The following is a 20,190-nucleotide window of genomic DNA, read 5'->3' as shown; positions in this document are numbered from 1 at the left end:
AAGAAGGGAAATAATAATGATTAGAGCAAAAGTAAATGATATAGAAACAAACAGAAAAACAGTAGAACCAATCAATGCAACCAGGAGCTGGTTCTTGAAAGAATTAATAAAATTGATAAACCCTTAGCCAGACTTATCAGAAAGAAAAGAGAAAGGACCCAGATACATAAAATGACAAATGAAAGAGGAGAGATCATAACCAACACTACAGAGATACAAAAAATTATGAAAATATTATAAAAAATTGTATGCCAACAATTTGAGTAATCTGGATGAAATGAGTAAGTTTCTAGAAACATATAAACTACCAAAACTGAAAAAAGGGGAAATAGAAAACGTGAACAGACCAATAACCAGCAAAGAAATGGAATCAGTAATCAAAAATCTCCCACCAAACAAATGTCTAGGGCTAGATGACTTCCCAGGTAAATTCTACCAAACAAACATTTAAAGAAGTTAGTACCTATTCTTCTCAAACTATTCCAAAGAATAGAAATGGAGTGAAAACTTTCAAACTCATTTTACAAGGCCAGCCTTACCTTGATTCCAAAACCAAAGACCCCACTAAAAAAAGAGAATTAGAGGCCAGTATCCCTGATGAACATGGCAAAAACTCTAAACAAAATATTAGCAAGTCAATCCAACATTAAAAGAATAATTCACCATGATCAAGTGGGATTTATTTCTGGGCTTCATGGGTGGTTCAGTATTCACAAATCAATATGATACACCACATTAATAAAAGAAAGGATAAGAACCATATGATCCTCTCAATAGATGCAGAAAAAACATTGGACAAAGTATAGCATCCATTTTTGATAAAAGCTTTCCAACAAGTAGGGTTAAAAGGAATATACCTCAACATCATAAAAACCATATATAAAAGACCCACAGAGAATATAATCCCCAGTGGGGAAAGGCTGAGAGCTTTTCCCCTGTGGTTAGGAACAAGATAGGATATCTACTCTCACCATTGATATTTAACATAGTACTGGAAGTTTTGGCCTCAGCAATCAGACAACAAAAAGAAATAAAAGACATCCAAATCAGCAAGGAAGAAGACAAACTTTCACTATTGCAGATGCCACAATACTCTAAGTAGAAAGCCTGAAAGACTCCACCAAAATATTTCTAGAACTGCTACATGAATTCAATAAAGTTGCAGGATACAAATAGTGTATAGAAATCTGTTGCATTTCTATACATCAACAGTGAAGTAGCAGAAAGAGAAATCAAGGAATTGATCCATTTACAACTGCACCATAACGTACCTAGGAATAAACCTAACCAAAAAGGTGAAAGATCTGTGCTTGGTAAACAATAGAATACTGATGAAAAAATTGAAGATGACACAAAGAAATGGAAAAACATCCCATGCTCATGGATTAGAAGAACAAATATTGTTAAAATGTCTGTGCTATCCAAAGCAATCAACACATAATACAATCCCTATAAAAATACCACCAATATTTTTCACAGAACTAGAACAATCAATCCTAAAATTTGTATGGAACCAAAAAGACCCTGAGTAGCTAAAGAAATTTTGAAAAAGAAAAACAAAGCTGGAGACGCACAATTCTGGAATTCAAGATATAGTAAAAGCTGTAGTGATCAAGCCACTACTATGGGTATTGGCTCAAAAACAGACCCATAGATCAATGGAACAGAATAGAAAACCTAGAAATGGACCCACAACTATATGGTCAACTAATCTTCGACAAACAGGGAAGAATATTCAATGGCAGAAAAGTCTCTTCAATAAATGGTGGTTGGGAAAACTGGACAGGGACATGCAGAAGAATGAAATGGGCCACTTTCTTACACCATACATGAAAATAAATTCAAAATGAATGAGAGACTTAAATGTGAGACAGGAAACCATCAAAATCCTAGAGGAGCACAGACAGTAACCTTTGACCCTGGCCATAGCAACTTCTTACTAGGCATGTCTCTCTCTCTCTCTCTCTCTTTTTTAAGGCATGTCTCTTGAAGCAAGGGAAACAAAAGCAAAAATGAACTATTGGGACTTCAAGATAAAAAGCTTCTGCACAATGAAGGAAGCAATCAACAAAACAAAAGGGCAACCTTCATAATAGGAGAAGATATTTGCAAATGACATAGCCAATAAAGGGTTAGTATCCAAAATCTATAAAGAACTTACCAAACTTAATATCAAAAAGACAAATAATGCAGTTAAGAAAGGGAAAGAAGACATCAACAATATTTCTCCAAAAAAGACACAAATGGCCAACACACACATGAAAAATTACTCAACTTCACTCGTCGTGAGGGAAATACAAATCAAAACTACAATGAGATACCACATCACACCTGTTAGAATGGCTACAATAACTTAGGAAACAACAGATATTGGTGAGGATGCAGAGGAACGGGACCCATTCTTGCACTGTTGGTGGGAATGCAAAGCGGTGCAGCCGGTTTGGAAAACAGTATATACATGTTCCTCAAAAAGTTAAAAATAGAATGATCCAGCAATTGCACTTCTAGGTATTTACCTAAAGAATACAAAAATAATGATTTGGGACACATGCACCCCAATATTTATAGCAGCATTATCAACCATAGCCAACTTATGGAAACAGCCCAAATGTGCGTCAACTGATGGATGGATAAAGAACTTGTGGTAAATATCTATATCTATCTATATCTATATCTATATCTATATCTATATCTATATCTATATCTATATCTATATCTATATCTATATCATCTATATCTATCTATCTATCTATCTATCTATCTATCTATCTATCTATCTATATATATTTCTCAGCCATAAAAAAGAATGAAAACCTGATATTCATTGTGATGTGAATGGAGCTAGAGTGTGTTATGCTAACTAAGCCACATAAGTCAGCCAGAAGAGGAAAACATAGGATTTCAGTCATATGTAGAATTTAAGAAACAAAACAGATGAACATGAAGTAAAAAAGAGAGAGAGAGAGAATGGGAGAGAGAGAGGTAAGGCAAACCATAAAAGAGGCTCTGAACTCTAGAAGACAATTTGGGGGTTGCTGGAGGGGAAGTGGATGGAGGGAATGGGCTGGAAGGGTGATAGGTATCAAGGGGGGCACTTGTGATGAGTGCTGGGTGCTATATGTAAGTGATGATCACTAAATTCTACTTCTGAAACTAACATCACACTGTATGTTAACTAACTGAAATTTAAATAAGAACTTGAAACAAACAAAGAAAAAATAAACCATTGCTTTCCTTATACTGGCGCTACTTTGAACAGAAACATTTTAGTTTACATAGACCTGCAAAAACAGTAGCTTTAGAACCGGAAGGTTTACCTTAATGTTCTTCTATCACTAGCTGTAGATTTTGCAAATTATATAACAAGATGACCTTCCATTTAAAATCTTTTTCAATTATGAATTTTTCAAAATCTTTCTCTTTTTTTTGGTCAATTTTTTTTTATTGTAGATTTTCAGTCCTCTTTTTGGAATTTATTTTAAAATAGCACCTATTTTTTTTCTGATTTTTTTCTGTCATAAATACAAACCTAGCTTTTTTTCTTAGAAGATTTAGAAATTATAGAATGATACAATGCAAGAGAAAATAAGTCAGAGTTCTACCATCTAGAATAAAAAGAAAAGTTAATATTTTGGCTTACGGATTTCCAGATTTGCATTAGAGATACAGTCTTAAAACACAGGTGCTATGCAGAGTGTTTTATGACCCATGTTTTAAAATAATATATTTTAAGCATTTTGTAGGTCAAGTAAATGCATTTTAAAATATAACTTTAAAATTTCATGATATTTTCTCGTATGCTTGTATCAAAGTTATTTTATTTACTCCCTATTCCTTATCATTTAGATTGCTTACTACTTTTGCTTTTAAAATTAGTGCTAAAATAAACATCTTCATGCATTCATCTTTTCGCACTTGTCTAATATGTTTTTCTACAAGATGAATCTGAAAAAGTGACATTTTGAAATAAAGTCTTATATCCTGAAAAGGCACACTCAGCATATGGCCATTTTGTTTCCCCGGAAAGACTACTAATTTGCATTGTCACCAGCAGATTTCTTTGAAAAATTTGTTTTAATTTGAGTATAGTTGACAATGTTACATTAATTTCAGGTGTACAACGTAGTGGTTCAACTCTTAGGTAAGCTGTGCTCACCACAAGTATAGCTACCATCTGCTACCCTATAATACTATTATAGTATCATTGACTCTATTGCCTATGCTGTGCCTTTTAATCCGTACTTACTCATTCCATAACTAAAAGCCTGTATTTCCGACTCCCCTTCACCCATATTGCCCATCTCCCCCATTCCTCCCCCCTCTGATAGTTAACACTCTGTTTCCATATTTACAGCTCTGATTCTGCTTTTCATTTGTATATTCATTTGTTTTGTTTTTTAGATTCCATACATAAGTGAAATCATATAGTATTTGTGTTTTTCAGTCTAACTTACTTCACTTAGCATAATATCCTCTAGGTCCATCTATGTTGTTGCAAATGGTGAGATCACATCTTTTTTATGGATGCATAATATTCCTCTCTGTGAGTGAGTGAGCATGTGTGTGTACACCACATCATCCTTATCTATTTGTCTTTTGATAGACATCTAAGTTGCTTCCATCTCTTGGCTATCTTAACTAATACTGCACTAAACATAGGTGTGCATATATCTTTTCAAATTAGTGTTTTCATTTTCTTCAGGTAAATACCCGGTAGTGGAATTATTGGATTGTGTGGTATTTCTATTTTTAATTTTTTGAGAAACCTCTATATTGTTTTCCACAGTGGCTGTGTCAACAACAGTACATGAGGGTTTATTTTTCTCCACATTCTTGCTAACACTTGTTATTTCTTGTCTTTTTTATTTTAACCATTCTGACAGGTGTCAGGTGATATTTCATTGTGATTTTTGATTTGCATTTCCCTGAGATGAGTGATGTTGAGCATCCTTTCATGTGTCTGTTGGCCATTTGTATGTCTTCTTTGAAAAAAAATGTCTATTTAATTCATTTGCCCACTTTTATATATATATATATATATATATATATATATATATATATATATATATATATATTGCTTTTCTGGTGTTGAGTTGTAGAGGTTTTTTTTTGTTCTTTTTTTTACATATTTTGGATATTAACCCCTTATTTGATATGCAATTTCCAAATATCTTCTCCCATTATATAGGTTGCCTTTTAATTTTGTTGATGTTTTCCTTCACTGTGCAAAAATCATAGTTTGATGTAGTCCCATCAGTTAGTTAATTTTTACTTTTTGTTTCCCTTGCCTTGGAAGACATATCTAGAAAAATGTTGTATGGCTGATGTCAGAGAAATTATTGCCTGTGTTCTCTTCTCAGATTTTTCAGGTTTCAGGTCTCACATTCAGGTCTTTTATCCATTTTTAGTTTATTTTTAAGTATGGTGTCACCAACAGATTAAGTACCAATCTGCACCTACCCACACCTACACTGGTATAAACATATTTTAAAAAGTTTTTGCTAATTTTTAAATGAATAACTGAGCAGCACTGCTACTTTAATTATACTTCTCTGATCCCTATTGTGGTATAGTATAACATATTATGCTAACATGAGACTTAATTACGCCTTCTTCGCTGTTGAAAGAGTTAGACTCATTCTATTTGGTTTTCTGATTGGTGTAAATTCTGAAGTATGTATTGGTATAGGAGAAAGGAAAGGGTGAATTTCACAAGAAAGTAACAAGTTGCATTAAGATATACGTAGAATTGATGAGACTGGAGGGAATGTAGTTAAGTGTGATAGCTGGCATCCTCAGGAACATGAAGAAATGTGATGGATGTTCTGAATGGGTAAATAAATATTGGAGAACATGAGGAACTTGTCATCTGAGAAACAGGAAATTATCTTTTTTTTAGGGAAAAAGCACTTTTAAATTGGAATGATCACCTCATATGACATCTTCTCAGTGAAGCAGAGGTGAAAGAATCTTTGTAAAGCAAAGATGTGGATTTGAGGAAAAGTAAAAGTTGCACTAGACTTTCAGGTCAAGAAATTCAAAAGTAAATACTTCCACAGTGCTACGGAAATTCTACAACAGTAAATTTTACAAAGTAAAATATGACAGGAAACAAGGTGGGGATGGGGAGCAAACACAAAGAAAGTACAAGGATAATCCTTAATTTACTTAATGTGGTTGTTTTTATAGTTCTGACAAGGATTTAATAAAAGCTGTGAATCCTTTTTATCAGATAAATGCATGTTCATAGTATTTTACAAAGAATTTTAGCTAGTGAGATATTCTCCTACAATGAATTAAGGATCTTTACTCAGTAAGGGGATATTTTTTAAAGGCGGTTACTCATTAAGGTGATATATAAGACTTTCTCCCTAAGACTGTTCCCAACCTTGGGCTGCCTATATCGAGATGGAAAATGGAATTTTCAGAAACACGATAATGTCACCATTGTGGCATGTAGGCTTAAGTAGTTTTTAAAAATGAGAATAAATGGAAAGACATAGAGACTCATTTACATTCTTTGATTATTACTTTGTTCTGCTGCTGCTGCTCAGACTCCTTTTTGGGTGAGCCTCCTCTGTCTTCCTTCATATCTAAACTCCTAAGGGATGTAAGTATGTTCCCTTGACTGTAATTGCTTTTTCCCTTAAAGGTTAAGCATGAACTAGGTAGGACCCTACGAAGATGAGAGATGGAATCATTTTTTTTTTCCAGAGTGGCTTCTACCTCAGACCTAAAACTAAAAGTCTAAAAAAGGGGTTGTTGAGTTCCATCCATGATCCCACTCATGTTCCTATAACAGGAGCACAAGCAGATATACTGCAACCAATAAAGGGAGTACATGTGACTCATATATACGTACTTCAATCTGTGAAGTTTGCATTGAGAATTGGTAAAGTACATGACTCATAATGGGAATTCCATTTGTAATAAATCCCTTCTCTTCTTAAAGAATTGAAAGGAAATTAACTAATCATGGTACTTACTGAAAATGTGTCTTATTTAAGGTCACGTCTCTCTGACAGAAAAAGAGCAGACTACATCATTTTCTGCTATACTAATGCCAATGTTAATGTCTGTGTGGAGTTTTTCATGGTTGATTTGATCATTTCTTTAGAGATGGGCCATTCTTATAAAATGTTACCAGACAAGTGGAATCAATGGTAGTGTATTGACAAGGTTTATTATCTTCTCAGAAATCATTTGAAAAGACAGACATGTGAATTTCACTCAGGAGAAAACTGATTTTGGTTATACAAGTTCTTATCCTCTTTGAGTCACCCGCCAGAAACATTTGTATCATTAAGGACACATCTTAGGTATAATGTGACTAGGATGTTACATATGTTGTGCATATAATGTAGAAATCCAAGTAAAAGTGGAAATATTTGATATAGTAAGAGTAACAAAAAGAAAACAAATATGAAATGATAATCTTGCAAAAGTAATAACAGATAATTTTGAGTGTTGAGACACATTTTGGTCTCTAGATGTTTAGTGCTGAATCATGTGAGCATGGCACTTTGACAGAAACTAACACAACCAAATGAAATTCCATTTAAGATGCAAATGCAGGTAAAGTCACCTGTTCCAAGCCCCTATGCAGAGATGAATATGACAATAGGAAAAAAAAAAGTACAGAAAAATTGATGGAATGATTGAAGCTTGCAGTAAGTCTATAGAAATGGTATCTGGGGGATGATCCAATAAGAAGATAAAATAATTTTAAATATTTATGCACCCAACACAAGAGCACCTAAATATATAAGACAGTTAATCAAGAAACTAACCGATAGTTTCAGGAACTCAATAGTAATGCAATAACAGTAGGGAACTTGAACACACCACTCACATCAATGGGCAGATAGTCTAAACAGAAAATCAAAATCAATGAGAAAACAGTGGCTTTGAATAACACGCTGGGCCAGATGGATTTAACAGATATATTCAGAACATTCTATCCTAAAACAGTAGAATACACGTTCAAGTATACACAGAGTATTCTCCAGAATAGATCACATAGTCAGCCACAAAATAAGTTCCAACAAACTCAAAAAGATTGCAGTCATCCCATGCAGCTTTTCTGACCACACTATGAAACTAGAAATCAACCACAGGAAAAAATCTGGAAAGAGCACAAAAATATGGAGGCTAAATAACATGCTAATAAACAATGAATGGGTCAACCAAGAAACTCAAGAAATAAAAAATTACATGAAGATAAATGAAAATGAAACACAATAGTCCAAAATCTTTGGGATGCAGTGAAAGAGATTATAAAAGGAAAGTGTATAGCAATACAGGCCTACCTCATTTTTTTTATTTTATCTTTGATATTTACAATTGATATATCTTCTTGTTGGATTATCCCCTTTATTAATATAGCACATCCTTCTTTGTCTCTTGTTACAGTCTTCATTTTTTTTTAAAGATTTTATTTATTCATGAGAGACACACAGAGAGAGAAGCAGAGACTCAGGCAGAGGGAGAAGCAGGCTCCATACAGGGAGCCTGATGTGGGACTTGATCCCAGATCCCAGGATTATGCCTTAAGCCAAAGGCAGGCACCCAGCCACTGAGCCACCAGGCATCCCACAGTCTTCATTTTAAAGTCAATTTTGTCCATTATAAGTATCATTTTAATGACATCCATTTGCATGATAAATGTTTCTCTATTCCCTCACTTTTGATCTGCATGTGTCTTTATGTCTGAAATGAGTTTCTTATGGGGAGCAAAAGAATAGGTCTTGTTTTTGGTTTGTTTGGTTTATTTATTTATTATTTATTATTTTATTTATTTATTCATGAGAGACACACACACAGAGAGAGAGAGAGAGAGGCAGAGACAGAGACAGAGGGAGAAGCAGGCTCCATGCAGGGAGCCTGATGTGGAACTTGATCCCAGAACCCCAGGATCATGCCCCCTGGGCCAAAGGCAGATGCTAAACTGCTGAGCCACCCAGGCGTCCCTGTTTGCTTGTTTGTTTGTTTTAAATTCATACTGTCATCTTATGTCTTTTTGATTGGAGCATTTAGTCCATTTACATCCAAAGTAGGTATTGATATATAGGTTTTTATTGCCATTTTATTGCTCATCTTGTGGCTGTTTTTGTTGTTTTTCTCTGATCCTTGCCCTCTTTCATTTGTCACTAGCTTTCTTTTGTGATATACTTGGATTCCTTTCTCTTTATTCTTTGCATATCTATTACTGGGTTTTGATTTATGGTTACCACTAAGTTTGTGTATAGCCTCTTCTGCACTTAGCAGTCTGTACTAAGTTGATAATCACTTAAATTTGAACCAATTCTTTTCTCCTCTCCCCTCCATGTCTTAGGTAAATGGTGTCATATTTTACATCCTCTTATTTTGTGAACCCTTGACTGATTTCTACATATATACTTGCTGCTTTTGTATTTCCTACTTTTCATACTCTTACTTAGGATCTTTTTTTTTTTTGGGTTTGCTTTAACATTTCTTGTAGGGCTGGTTGAGTGGTCATGAACCCATTTAGTTTTAGTGTGAGAAACCCTTTATCTCTTCTTCTATTCTGACTGATAGAGTATTCTTGGCTGCAGGATTTTCCCATTCATCACTTTGAATGTATTGTGCCACTTCTTTCTGGCCTGCAAAGTTTCTGCTGAAAAACCTACTGATACCTTTATAGGCTCTCCTCTGTATATAACTGTCTTATTTTCTCTTGCTACTTTTCTTTTCTTTTCTCTTTCTTTTTCCTTTCCTTTTCTTTTCTTTCTTTTCTTTTCTTTCTTTCTTTTCTTATTTTCTTTTCTTTATTCCAGTATAGTTAACATATAACCACTTTAAAAATTTTTTAAAGTTATCTTTTTATCACTACTTTTTGCCATTTTACATACCTTGTGTCTTAGTGTGGACCTCCTTGGGTTGATTTTGTTGGGGGATATTTGTGCCTCCTGGATCTGGATATGTTTTCTTTCCCAGATTAGGGAGGTTTTCAGCTATTATTCAAATGAATTTTCTGCCTCCTTTTCTCTCTCTTCTCCTTCTTGGATCCTTATAATAATGCAAATGTTGTTATACTTGACAGAGTTGCTGACTTCCTTAAGTCTAGTCTCCTTTTATATAATATTTTTTTCTCACCTGCTCAGCCTGATTCCTTTCCATTACTCTGTCTTCGAGGTCACTGATTTATTCCTCTACTTCCTTTAGCCTGCTGTTTATTCCAGCATATTTTTACTTCCATTTATTGTATTTTTCATCTCTGATTGGCTCTTTTTTATTGCTTTGTTTTGTTATGGGTTTTATTGATGTCCTCCACTCTTTTTTTCAAGTCCGATGAGTATCTTCATGATTCCTACTTTAAATTCTCTATCAGGCATGTTACTTATACCTGTTTCACTTAGATCTCTGTCTGTGGCCTTACCCTGTTGTTTCATTTGAGACAAATTACTATGCCATCTCATTTTGTTTAAGTGTCTGTGCATGCCTCTTTGTGTCAGGAAAGTCAGTGATATCTCCTGTTCTTGAAAGTAATGGTCTTATGAAGGATAAGTCCTGTAGTGCCCTGAATTATAGGATTCCCTGTTCCCCAGAATGTGGAATTTCAGGGGGTGTCTCCTATGTGTCTTGGATGAACCCTGCTGTTTTGTCATGTCCACTTTTTCCTTTAGTTCAGTCATCTGTAGAAGGTCTCTTTACCTGTCATGGGCAATGTGGTCCCTCGCCAGTGTGGGTCTTGCAGTTTTAACAAGGTATGAGTAGGTCTGCTTGTGAAATGAGATGTGCCAAAGCCACTTCTGGCATCTGCGTTGTGTAGGCAGGGTGTGCAATTTTAACAAGGTAGACCTCATCCTTCTGCAGGGACCACCACCACTGCTGGTAGGACTGAGGCCCTGCAAAACACACAGGTGGGGAAATGCAGTGTTGGCAAGCTTTGGGCCAGTCTTCTGGGTGAGGGGACTCAGCTGGAACTGAGGCATTCATAACTGCAAAGGGCAGATCCACCCAAGTGCAGTGGGGCAGGGCTTGGTGTAAGCAAGTTAGTTGGTAGCGTTGGAACTGTGCTGCTTCTCTCAGGTGGCTATGTGTTTGTGCTGGGGGGAAAGGGGAGGGAGATGGCACCTGCCAGCTCCTTTGCTTCTGGAAAAGTCTCTCTCTAGGACATTCTTTGGAATGAATAAACTGCTCTCCCTCCCTTATGCTGCAGGTGTTTTTCAAACTGCTGCTTCTACACTCTATCTCCTAGGGCTGTTTTTTGCGCTATCTCTTTAAGGGTGGGACTTGGCTTCCTATTGCTCTCTGCCTTGTCCTAAAACAGAGCCCACCGATTTGTAAAAATCCAGGCTTTAAGTCCCTCTGTGTGATAGTATGTTTCTTGCCTTTTTCCACACCTGTGGCCCTCTCCCATCTCTGCACTCCACGGATAGCCATAGACCATCTACTCCCCCTCCTGTGAGGAGTAAACTCTCTTCCTACCCTCTTGTATATGGCCTCTTCTCTATCTTTAGTTGTGGAGTTTGTTCTGCCAATCTTTGGGTCATTTTCTGGGTTATTTATGCTGATGTGAGTGTTATCTAGTTGAAGCCATGGGATGAAGTGAGCTTAGGTTTCTTTTACTCTGCCATCTTCCCAGCCTCTAACTTGAGAGCACACTTATCTTGGTGAGTACTGAGTAATATATGGAACTATTGAGTCATTATATTAAAAGAAAGGAGGGATGCCTGGCTGTCTCAGTCAGTAGAGTATGTACCTCTTGATCTTGGGGTTGTGAGTTCAAGCCCCACATTGTATGTAGAGATTACTTAAAAAAAATTAAAAACCCAAATGATATCTGCATTGATGTACTACCATAGGAAGAGTGATTAATTATTTTGCCACAAAATTTTTGTGTTTTAATCATGTTTAACTTATAGCTGAAAACAGATTATTTTTAAAAAATCACTTACAATCTCCACCCCACATTGATTCATCTAGTATTTTCAACAAAACAATTTGTGGGTGATAATTTAATTATAGATCATTTATATAATGTCTTACCTCTGAGGACTTCAAAGACTAAAATTATAGAACAAGAGAATATAGCAATTGTGGCAATGACATATGCATAGCAAAATGAAGGGAGTTATAAATTTAAGATACATATAAAGTCTCTATATTCTTTTGCTTACTTTTAAGTTTCAATGAAACTAAACACTTTAGCCCAGTAACTTACTTAACAATCAAAGAAAGCATATTTGCCTCATGAGTCAGAAATGTGCTATAGAGACTGAAGGTTACTAAGGCAGGCCCAATATTGGAGACACAGGACTCCTCTGGTGGGTTCAGGTTGTGCCGGCAATTTTGTCAAACTTTCTTAAAACCCTCATGCTGTCTACTACCCTTGTACCCAGCTTTTCTGTTTTTCCTCTTCCCTCATAAGGGCTTCTTTTCAAGTTTCCATCACATATGTTTTCCTTAATAAATCTTTGCATAGCTAATTCTATCTTGGTATCATGTGCTTCTCAGAGTATCCAAATAACACAAGTGATATTGGGAGTTATCCAACAAAACAAGCAATAAGACAGGGACTTTGGACTGGCTTACTCATTGCCTGGTGGGGAAGAGGATGTTGTCCTGTTTGGCAGATGGAGCAACACTAATTCTTTGTACAATCAGTATTACAATTGCTCAAGGTTACAGTGATGGTGAATTTCATTAGTGGTGACAGGAAAATGTCAAGGTGGAGGTCAATGCTGTGGCAAAAATTTAAGGATTCAGACTTTTGAAAGTTTTGGGTTAACAGTGCCTACAAAGATAGTGGAATTGGCTGGTTACTTCCAAGTTATATTAATACCCTTCAGAGGGATAATAAGGGACTGAAGGCTGTCCACAAGCTTTGGTATCTTATGAAGAGCTTATCTCTGGTAGTGAAAGCACAGACAGAGCTGTGCAGTGGGCTGAGGATCTGCAAAATTCCAGAGATAGTTGAATGATCACTCAGTGGTCTGCTTTGTTATACCAAGGCCAAGGTGCTGGTTGGAAAAATTGGGGGCCCTGAAACATGAGATGGAAATACCTTGGCACAGGACTCTGAGGATGTATCTACATTTGCCTATGAGCATTATGGGATTCAGAGATAGACTACCTTTCCTGACAAAGACCTATCATTTCTGCTGTAGGACTTGTAGTGGGCTGTGGCATAGTGGCACAGCACTGCTGTCCTCCACCAGCAGCTGCTTGGTTAAATGGTGGCTGGTGGAAGGCACTACTTCTGCCTGCTGCCCCTGCTGGTTCTGGTTAAGCAAATGATAAGCTCAACCACTCAGGACATGGATTACACATACCAGTCCCACTATGTTTCCCTAATATGCAGTTGTGGAGCTGTCAGTGTCCTCAGGGTGCTGCTCAGTGGCCCTGTGCTGCTGCTGGTGGTCACTGGCCTAATGCTGGCTGGCCTGGTCACTGCCCCTGCTCAGCCATTGGCTGCCATGCTGTTCATGGGCCTAGCTTTCTCTGCCTTTGTTCTTGCTGCTGGGTTTGCTGCTGTATCATGTGAGTGTGAGTGGACACTGCCTCCACCCACAGTGACCATGTTGGCAATGACAGAGTCTTCAGCATCTCAGGATGGTTGTCTGCTCATTAGTGTCATGAGACCACATCTAGCATCATCATCCTCATCTGACACAGCAAGAACCTCTTTCCTACCACCTGCCTCAGTGTTCGCATATCTGTGCCAGGGCATGAATGTGTATGTGTGTGTGTTTGTGTGTGTGAATGTGTGTGCATGTATGCTCATGCATGAGCAAGAAGGGAATAGTGAATATATGTGAGTGTGTACACATTCCCAGAACAATATAGCCCACAGAAGTGGGATTGAGTGATGTGTGACTAAGAGCCTATGTGAACCCACACAATCATACCATGGGGAGGTAAATGTATGTTTCCTTGGAACTTTGTGTTTTTTTTGCTCACAGAACTATCAGAATCTTCCTGTCTATATCTGGGCTCTCTAGGCCAAGAAGTGTCTAGGATCTCTGAAGATTCTTGACCCCTATTGCCATAATTCTTTGAGTCTAAACTCACCCTATGACACCTGTTAGGGATTTCCACGAGAATGATTCATGGCCACCACAGAGACCCTTCATTGAGGAGAATAACTGGTTGCAAAGTGGAAAGAACATGGGCTCTGGAGTGTGACAGTTCTGGATTTGGATTCCCCCTCTATTACTTACCAGCTGGGGAGCTTGGGCAAGTGATTTAAGCTTTCTGAGCCTCAGTTTCTTGAAGGTCATGGTTGTAGTCATGGTCATGGTAATTGATTGGTAAGGATGCAATGACATCTAGTATGGAAGGACTGGGCACATGGCAGATGTGCAATAAAAATGGTGGCTGCTGAAACAAAATAAAGAGAAAAACTCTCCTCCCAAGGAAACAGGTGATTCCCTCAGGAGTTGCCCTTTTCTTCACTTCTGGCCATAGGCTGATAAGTCCTAGAATAGCCATATTGGGCCTGATAAAGAAGGAAGTAGACTTTATACATTGAATGGGTTCAAATAATTAGATAGTATATCTTGGTTAAGTCAGAAGAATACCTTTGTGATGGGACTTTGAATGTGCTTCATCAAAGAGGCCAGAATGTAATCCTATGTAAGCAAGTACTGTTGATGTGGGGCAGTTGATTTTCTTGGGACAAAGCATATCCTAGCAAAGACTCTAGGAGATGGAGCAAACTTGCTGCTCTGGTGACTCTTGGAGGCCATAGAGAAGTGATGGCCAGCACTAAAGGAAGCAGAAATGCCTGGGTTGCCATATCAAGTGTTAAAGGAAGGAACAAAGAAGCCATGCTAGAGTCCATGATTTATGTAACTCCAGAAGATCCAGCAGACAATTATGTTCTGCAGGATGACCCAGAGGCCACATTTTCCCCAAGGCCATCATCAATGTGCTAGTGACAGAGATACCAGCATCAGAATTTCAGTGGTGGCCTCCTCGTGTAGGTCAGGGATGATAGTACAAGAAACAGATACAGTCTTCAGAAGCCAAGCAGCAGAGCCAGATGCCAGGAGGCCACAATTACCCTAAAGATTGGCAAGGTCAAAGGGCCAGGCAAATTAGCTTGACCTAGGGGTAGATGTGAATATGACTAAGAGAACATGGTGTCTCTGGGAGCAGGAGTGCTGGTCAGTAGTTGTAACAACAATAGCAATGCAAGCGCAGGGATGGAAGTGGAGGATGATTGCTCCTATAAATAATAACAGTCTCTGGCTCATTTCCCACATTTGAGGCAATTTTCACATGAGAACATCCAGTGGATGCGACTTACAATGAAAGAAGTAAACAATAGGCTATGGGATCCACTGGTTATGTAATACTGTGCATCACCTAGAATCAACCAGCTTCACAGAACCCTGAAATAGCTTCTAAAAATTCAACTGAAGAGCCAGCCTAGAGCAATACTCTGGAATTACGGGAGCCATCCTCAGGATGTGGTGTATGCATTAAATAAGCAACATCTATATAAGACTGTGTCCCTGAGGGGAAGAATATATAGATCTCTGAACCATGAGTAAAAGTAGGTGCATCTGTACTTGACATCACTTTCAATAGCCAGCTAGGGATTTTATTCCTCCGTACTCCTGTTGACCTTAAAAAATGAAGGAGTCAATTATTTCACAGGCAAACTATATTACACCAGCTCCCTGAGCACTTTGAACCGCTTGTACCCAAGACCTAAGAGTAGAAGAGAAGTCATCATACTGCCAGAAGCACTTGGCCCTTACTGCAAGAGGACATGGGGCTACTTTTTGTACAATAGCTGTGGGGAAGGATATGTGAAGACCCCAGATAATTTACAAGGGACCCTCCTAGTACCCATGTGCCCCACCATAGCTATGAATGGATATATACAGCAGCCCCACCTGAGGAGCGTATGATTGCCAAGCAAACAGACAGACATCCCAGGACTGAACAAGATACACTACCAGCAACTTGGCTGAGGAGATCACTGAGTGTGAGGGGATTCTGAATGGAAAGTAGAAGAGGGATAGTTTGGGTATCATTTGTGGTCTTGAGATCAACTGCATCAAAACTACCTCTTCTGATCTTCTCAGGAAGAGGGGACCATGGGGACCATGGCTAAGCCACTCCCCAGTCTGTGAGGGGAGCATAACTGAGCAATGTCTCCAGCTGCTGCATTTAGAAATCCATTACCACTATGGCACCAAAGCTGCCCTTCCCAGTCACTTTTCCCAGTTTGTGGTGAGTTCACCAACAGGGTAGGGCATTCCTGGGAGATGGGGAACTCCTCTGATGGTCTGCTTTAGCTTCATCTTTCCTGTTGGCCATTAACCTTGCCAAACTCTCTTAGAACTGCCTTCTTCTAATCAACCTTCACTCCTCTCCTTCTCCAGAGTCAAACAAATAAACGTCTTTGGCGAGGTCTCTCCAAGACCTTCTTAGTTCCCTCCCAATCTTCTCTCATAGGCATTGTGACTAATAAATCTCGCAGCCTGTTTTAATTCTGTCCTAACATCTCCTTTTAAGAGAACCTATAGCATGCATCACCATTGAGTGAAAACACGAGACAGCCTGTGGCATTTAATTAAACTGTATCCTATATCTAGATTGTTTTGTAACACTAAGAAGGCCCTGAGTATTTCTTGCTGCTTGTGTATACCAAGTAGCTTTCATTTGTTCACTAAGGATAACTTGTGCTCTTACTCCATTGAGCAGCCTTTCAATTCTTTCTCACTTAATGTAAGTCAGGAAGGATCAGTCAACAAGACAGTGAGAATATGTACAGTTTGCTCACAATTACTAGAAAAGCATCTCAAAACATGGGTCCTTCTGACAATAGACTACTTCTCAGAGAGGATCTATATTAAAAAGTGAAGTAGGAATATGGAGGAGGCAAAAATAATGAAAGTCAAGACCTCCACTTGCTTCAACTATCTGATACATCTGCTTTGTGTAGTCTTTTCTTTGGCTTTGGATTCTGGTAATTAAGGAAGCTCACAAAATGGTTTGCAGAAAGAGAATATTAGTGAAAGTCTTATCACATAATTCACCCATAGTCTATTGATCAGGAATCACACATTTTTACAGTGCTAATCAGCTTCTTGAATTAAACAGAGGCCTGTGATTGGATGAATTTCTAAATTCATATTTACATTACTAATGTTATGATCAGCGTAAATATTTTATGGCATCTAATAATACAGATGCTTTCAGGCGACTGATGCCTCCAGAAATATTTATTGATCTGAAATGAAAAGTATCTTTGAGAAATGGGTTTGATTAGATGCAGACTGTAGGGGGTAAAACTCATGAGCTGGTGTGACAAAGAAATAAGGAGAGTGAGGTGTCATCAAATGGATCCTTCTAATACCATGTGTGGTAGAAGCACACCACTGCATGAGCAGCTTAGCCTATGATGATTACAGCTCCCATCCGAACAGCCTAAATGATCATCGTGTTGTTGTCACAAAGCAGTTGATAATTTGGAGAAAGGCAAATTCAATGTGTATGCTTCAGTGTAGAACTCGGTCAGAAGACTCTACGGTGTTCAGTATAATCATGATTCCTCAGAAGGTAGGAGGCAAGTTTCTGGCCTTTGCAGATTTTTGACATCTGGAGAAAGAAAAAGTTCTCTAGTTTCATCCCATTTACCACTTTTCCCACAACTGTATCTCATAGTGGAGGTTAAAGGAAGTTAGTTATAGGGAATTTCTGTTAAATATGGTAATAGATAAAGAATAAAAGGGAAATGATGGCATATGCCAAAATTAAGGGGACGAGAATCCTTTTATGGATGTGTTTTGAAGAATCCAAACAGTTTTGTGACATTTTAGACAGAAAAAGTCATTTTTATACTGAAGTAATGTAGGGTTTGTGCAAACCTTCATATCAGCTGATAAAGAAAAATATTACTTTCATAGGTTCACACAAGAAGTTCAAGTATTTCATCTCAGCTTCGATTTTTAAGCCATTTTCCTGCAAACTGGCAAATTTCTGCCTACAGCAAACTGATGAAAATTCATGGGTGTTTTCATTCCTCTAGTTTAGGGAGGAATAGTAAAACTTTTGCCTTAGATCAAACTTTTGAATATTTGAGGGGGAGAAAAAAAAACACATCACTTCTCAAATGTGAATACCCAAAGTGAAATGTGGCCGTTTCCTACATTTTTAGATGCCTGGAAGTTTTCCACAAACTTCTATAACAGTCACTCTGCAGGCTTCTGCTATAAATGTTTCAGGAACTATCTAGGGAAATATTCTATTGAGAGGGAGAGGGAAAACAGGATTATCTAGCAGATAGAGCGTGGAATTTGGACTTAGACAACCATCTGAGACCTGCACCTGCCTCTTTCGATGCCTTATGGTGCAACACTGTATAAATGATTCAGACTTTCTTTGCTTATATTTTTCCCTGTGGCAATAGAGGGAAATGGGCAAAGCATTAGCCCCTTCTTAACAATCCGAGAACACCATCAAGGTAAATATGACATTGTCTGTAAAGTGCTATGACCTGTAATCCAGAAAAATAGTGCAGACATGTAAGGCCACAGAGTTTGTAGACATTATAACATCCTTGCATGGAGACCTGTCTAGCTTGCCCCTTGGTTCTGTGTTTAGTCAGGGGTCCCTATGACACAGTTGACAGTGAGTTTTTGCCAGTTTCTAATTTCTTCAACACACAGCTTTCTTTCAGCATCTGGAACATATTAACCTTCCTCTCACAAAGTCAGTGAAGGGAAACAACCCATAACAGCCAATCAACTTACATCTATTGATTGTCTAATATGGCAAATGCATTCTACTAAGTATTAGACCTTTCTTTAATGAGAGTCTATTAGAACAATAACAATTTATAAGGCAGAGTTGCTGTTCTCAAAATGTTTGTAATCATAATCTAGTTATAAAGGAGGTAATTCTGCAGTGTTAATAATCATGTTAAAGGGACATAGATGACAATTGATAGAAATAATGGTTAGAAGTTTAGAAGACAAAGGTATGAGGGTTCAAGGTGACTCTTTTACATACTGTTTTAATTTATAATTAGGAAAAATAGTACACAAATATTGAAAGAAAAATGCATACACACTCAGAAGTATAAAAAATAAAATTATATGTTTGGCAGTTACTATGCTAAAAAAATGGTTCATTAATAGCTATGGCTGCCATCATATTTTTCACTATTCTCATTGAATTTAAGCAATTTTGCTCTGTCTTATTATTTCTTTCATTTGCTAAGTTTGAGAAATGTTGATGGCTTGTTTGAAACCCAGTTCAGTTAGTTAATATGAAATATGAATGTGTCTATGAAATAAATTCAGAATCAGGTGCTGCAAAGGGAAGAGAATCAAATAAAGATCACATTGATATCTCTCTGAGCGATGGGCAGTCAATCTCTGAGGGCATCTGTGTGTTCATTTGTAAAATAAATGAGTTGGGCTAAATTTCACAGGTCAGTTCTAAAATTTTCTGGAGAGAAGTGCTGCTTCAAAGTTCTATATTTCCTTGTGTTGCTAGGGAGCTCATCTGGCTTTTGTATCTATCTGGATCCACAACCATTTTGTGTCATTAAGATCAATATCTCAATTTCATAGACCATGGATGCTGCCCATAGAGGAGGAACAAATGGTAATACAGTGCTCTCAAAAGCTGTTCTGACTGTAATTCTTAATGTAATCATATTTAGACTGGACATTCCCAAGCTCTATTAAATTTTAATACTCAACTCCAGAGAGCTTTAGTCTTGCCTGTAAGTACGAACTTAAATGAATAGGCTGGTTCTTGGTAATAGAACTTGTGTGTCAATGAGCAAGGCATCTGTAAAGCAGAACTGAGCACACGTGCTGGGGGTGTATTACCATACACTTCTATTTCAAAGCATATTGGCAAAATATTTGTAAATATGATACTGTGTATTACCAAAGGGATTGACAATGTCAAAACATCCAGTCAATTCAGAGAAAATAGTAACCCAATTTTAAATAAAGTATGAAATTTGTCATTTGTGTGAGTGCAAGATCGGAAATTTAATTTTTTTTGAACTGGCATGTGTTAATGTGTCGTGTTGACAGCCTATGAGAAAACTAAAATTTATTCATCCTGCATGCTATAAATAATGCAAATGATGTTGTATATGGAATAAAAGGTCAGCTTTGTTGAGCATAAAAGAGAAAATCACTTCTCCAAGAAACTTTCTAGACTTATAAAAAATATGGTTTTAAA

The 20,190-nt window shown here is 37.4% G+C and overlaps 1 pseudogene; it reads left to right on the top strand.

Annotated features, from left to right (window-relative positions):
• Positions 1-13,636, top strand: part of LOC129509738 (transmembrane protein 125-like) — an 80,890-nt pseudogene extending 67,254 nt beyond the window's left edge.
• The last annotated feature ends 6,554 nt before the right edge of the window (positions 13,637-20,190 follow it).

This window comes from Nyctereutes procyonoides, unplaced genomic scaffold, assembly GCF_905146905.1.
Source record: "Nyctereutes procyonoides isolate TBG_1078 unplaced genomic scaffold, NYPRO_anot_genome, whole genome shotgun sequence".
Classification (NCBI taxonomy): Eukaryota; Metazoa; Chordata; class Mammalia; order Carnivora; family Canidae; genus Nyctereutes; species Nyctereutes procyonoides.
The sequence above is the reverse complement of the archived record's forward strand: the minus strand, read 5'-3'. Positions and strand labels throughout refer to the sequence as shown.